The sequence below is a fragment of the Myotis davidii genome, unplaced genomic scaffold (genome assembly GCF_000327345.1).
Source record: "Myotis davidii unplaced genomic scaffold, ASM32734v1 scaffold1572, whole genome shotgun sequence".
Classification (NCBI taxonomy): Eukaryota; Metazoa; Chordata; class Mammalia; order Chiroptera; family Vespertilionidae; genus Myotis; species Myotis davidii.
The window spans coordinates 173,083-177,854 of record NW_006285041.1 but is presented as its reverse complement, the minus strand read 5'-3'; positions in this window follow the sequence as shown (position 1 = coordinate 177,854).

The window sequence follows — 4,772 nt, the reverse complement described above, 5'->3', positions numbered from 1 at the left end:
CTGTGGAGCCCCTCCTCTGAGACCTCCCCTAAGATTCCTGCCTACAAGAAAGAAAGAATAAGCCTCAAGACAAAGGACCCAGCCTTGCTCTCCCTCTGAGGAGCAGCCTGCATGCCATTCCCTTCCCCTTCTTCTTACCCTACTTCTCCCATAGGCATGGATCTCCTAAACTCTTGCAACCAAGGGAGCAATGGGCAGAGGCAGCTTGTCCCAAGCGAACCCTGAACCTGTTCCCAAGGCCCACTTTTCTCTGATTTCCCAGAGAGCTAAGGAAGCCTGGCCTAGGCTCTCCTGTTGCTTCTCCTATGCTAAGCCCTTTCTTGTTTTATTGTCCCCAGCTTTAAAAAAATGTTCCCGCACAGTCACCTGGACTCCTGCTCTGAAATTTTTCCTGCATGAAGTTAAGAACCCACACACTACTGGCCAGTCGTAGGCAGATCCGCTAAGGGCCAAGTCCCCTTTCTGGTAACATTACTACTCAATACCACTGAGTTTCAACAGCATTATTGTGGCATAGCTAATTAATAGAGATGGTGTTCCCTTAAAGAATATGCACCATTTGCTAGAGTATTAGTTATCAAAGCAGACTATCCTATATAATAAAAGGTTAATATGCAAATTAACAGAACGGGAAATGACCTGTCGCTATGATGCGCACTGACCAAGGGGCAGACACTCAACGCAGGAGCTGCCCTCTGGTGGTCAGTGCACTCCCACAGGGGGAGTGCCACTCAGCCAGAAGCCGAACTCACAGCTGGCAAGAGCAGCGGCAGTGGTGGGAGCCTCTCCTGCCTCTGCTGCAGGCAGGCGGTATAAGGAGCTGGGGTCCTGGACTGTGAGATCCCTGGACTGTGAGAGGGATATCTGACTGCCGGCAGGCAGACATCCCCCAAGGGGTTCCGGACGGCAAGAAGGCGCAGGCCAGGCTGAGATCATCCCCCTCTCCCCCACACCAGTGCATGAATGTTGTGCATCGGGCCACTAGTACTTTATAACTATTGAATGAATCAATTGTTTAATTGAACACAGTAGATTACCTACTAATGTAAATGTGTTATTTGTGTGACGTTTCCAGTGCTATATGATTAAAATTGAGGACAATTTCCTGAAGCAAGACATTTTCCTTAGGCAAAGTTTACCATGAAATGTTATGTTTGAAATTGTATTGAATGAGAAGGTTTCCATTTTCCATTGTTGTTTAGGTTCCTTTGAATGCCTAGTGCTGGCATTTGGGCAGAAACATCTGTAAACCAGAACCAAATTATTTTTCCTCAGCAAAGGGCATAAGGAACTCTCCATGGGAGCATTATGTGAGTTGAAGGAGATAAGGCAATGAGCATGATATCTAGCCATGAGAGTCTGGGTGCGGTTTCATAATTTATATTTTTAACAAGTTCCCAATAGAGACAGATACCAATGTAGATTGTGCCTGCAGATTGCAGATTAGATAAGTGGAAAGAAATTTACCAGCCTCAATCATTCAACATGGTCTAGGCATCAGTCATTTTTTTTTTTTTTCACAGAGAAGGAAATGGAGATAAGTGATGAACTTTGTAAGTCAGTTAAGTAACAGTTGATTAAAAATGGAGACAGACTCATGGATACAGAAAGCATACTGACAGTTGTCATGGGGGAGTGTGGGGGCTGGGTGAAATGGATGAAAGAATTAAGCAAAGAATAAAAAAGGAAGACTCTTGGACAAGGACAGCAGTATGGTGATTGCCAGAGGAAAAGGGGATATTGGCGTTGGGGGAGGTACAAGAGAGTAAAGGCGGAATAAATGGTGATGTAAGTAGACTCCATTGGGGTTGGTGAACACACAATACCATATACAGATGATGTATTGTAGAATTGTATACCTGAAATCTATATAATTTTATTAAACAATGTCACCCTGCCGGGGTTCTTGTTCCAGCATTAAGAAGGGTTCAGCAATCTGGAGAAGGCTGTGAGTAGATTAAATAGGAGTCCAGAGACAAGATATATAATACTTTAAACCAGGTGTCCTCAAACTTTTTAAACAGGGGTTCAGTTCACTGTCCCTCAGACATTCCACACATGCGCACTGCGGGCCCGGGACGAGTCGGCTGCTAAGCAGGACAGGCAGGGGTGGCAAAAACACCCAGGCAAGATAAATGTTTTCAGCGGGCCGCATGTGGCCTGCGGGCCGTAGTTTGAGGACCCCTGGTCTAAGGTCTAAGGTCTCCTCTGCTCAGGACCCCATGCTTTTTATTAACACAACTTGTCCTGAGGCGAGGCAAAGATATACACTTCAAAGGGTATACACAAGCATTGTCAGAATGGGGGAATTAGCATACAGCTGTTCGGGTGTTTGGCCAGTAGGAGGCAATAACATGTAGATGAAGATGCCCTGAACTGTCTTCAGCCAAGCAATCTTCCCTTTTCAGGTTTGGGGAAATGCCTTCAGCCATTCCCAGATTCAGCCTGCTGTCATGCTGGAATTGGTTTCCGGCATCACTCTAATAAGTTCAATTAAAAAAAAAAAGAAATCTCTTACTTCTTATCTCATAGAGATGCTATAAACTTTAAATGAGGTTATGACTATACCAGTAAAGTGGTCAGCACATTACCTGGTATATGAAAGCACTCAATAATGTTGTAATTATTATTGCTATGATTACTATTTCAGTTTTCTTTTTATTAATTTTAAAACTCATCCAACATAGCCAGTAATCACCTCAGCTTCTTAGTATGTTATATAATCACTTGGGCCTGAGTTTATTTATCTGTAAAGTGATTGGAATAAATGATCTTTAATATTTTATTCTAGATATAAAAATCTCTAGTTTTTTTGTGTATTTGTTGTTGTTGTTCTTAATCCTCACCAAAGGATATTTTTCCATTGATTTTTAGAGAGACTGGAAGGGACAGAGGGAGAAAGAAACAGAGAAACATTGCATTGGTTGGTTGCTTCCCGTGCTTGCCCAGCCCAGGCCTGGGGATCAAACCTGCAACCCAGGTGTATGCCCTTGACCACGAATTGAACCCAAGACCCTTTGGTGTGCGGGCTGACACTCTAACCACTGGAAACATGGGCCAGAGCTAAAAATCTCTAGTTTTACATAACAGGAATCAACCACATCTGTCTTAATTAAGGCTTTATACTCACTGAGTGTGCTCCTCTTTCTGCTCACAACTCTGATATCCTGAAAATCTTGTTTCTTATTTGCCTTATCTAAATTTTTTATCCTGTGGAAAACATTTTTTTTTTAAGGAAAAAGTAGATTGGACTTCTTATCAGTTTTTACTCCTATTTATGCCTGGGAACTTAAAACTGAGGTACTATAAAGAGAAAAACCCAAACAGGAAAGGTTGTATTTTCTGTTCATAGGGTCATACTTTTCCCATTTCTTTTTTTTTTGTTTTTTCTGAGGTTTTCCTCGAGAAAATCAAAACTCCATTAACAGAAGTGCTACAGAAAGGAAGCTGCTATTGTTTTAATAATGACTCTAATCATAATAATGTGACAAATTATTTATCATACCCCGAAGAAAGGAATCTCAAGTTGTTCTAGGTTTAGAAACTGAAAGTAACTCACTGATTTCATGAAGGATCAGTGTCTAAAATTCTTTATAATGACATTAATATTACCAGTATAACTTCACTTATATCATGAACAGTAACTTAATGATGAAAAAGCAAAACAGAGCAGAAACGAAATGCATGATGGCTCAATGGTGAATTTACCATTGACTATCTGTGTTCTTTTGAAATGTTTTGCCTAAGTCTTTGGCTGAAAGTTCTGTTTTTGCTGGGGGAATGTGGTCTATGTGCATATTGCCTCTTACCTGCACAATAACCCCCCTCTTGCCACACCAGTTTTCTCCCTGCACACGAAAATGCTGTGATTTCTCCCATCTTAGAAAAATCAAAGCCTCCCTTGGTCCCACTGCCCTCTCTGGCTATCCCCAGTCATCTTCTGCTTCCTTTTGCAGCAGCGTACCTCAAAGCGTTGGGTTATCCACCCCTCTAGTTCTTGTTCCATCTCCAGCAGACGCCGACCGGGGTCTCCTCCATTGCAATAGAACTGCTACCTCCTTGATCACCTTTAACTTCTACACTGACATATTCAACGGTCAGTTCTTGCTGTCGGTTGATTGTCCCCCCTTTATAAATACTTTCTCAATTTTACTTCCAGAACACTACCCTCTCCTGCCTGTCCTTCAACCTCAGTGGCTATTCCCTCCTGACCTTCTTTCCTGAACCCTCCTCATCTTCCTTACCTAACATAATGTTGGAATTCCCAGAGTCAAATCTTCACACCTCTCTTCGCTGATTGCATTTATTCTCTAGATCAGTGGTTCTCAACCTTCCTAATGCCGCAACCCTTTAATACAGTTCCTCATGTTGTGGTGACCCCCAACCATAAAATTGTTTTCGTTGCTACTTCATAACTGTAATTTTGCTACTGTTATGAATCATAATGTAAATATCTGATATGCAGGATGTATTTTCATTGTTACAAATTGAACATAATTAAAGCATAGTGATTAATCACAAAAACAGTATGTAATTATATGCGATTTCTGATGGTCTTAGGTGACCCCTGTGAAACGGTCATTCTACCCCCCAAAGGGTCGTAACCCACAGGTTGAGAACCACTGCTCTAGATGATCTCACTCCTCCTATGGCTTTAAATACCATCTATGCACAGATGAATCCAAAATGTCTCTAAGTTCACACCTTCCCTGACTGTTTTTCCTGAAACAATACTCCCTCCTGTCATTTTCTGTTCTTTTTTCTGCTTTATG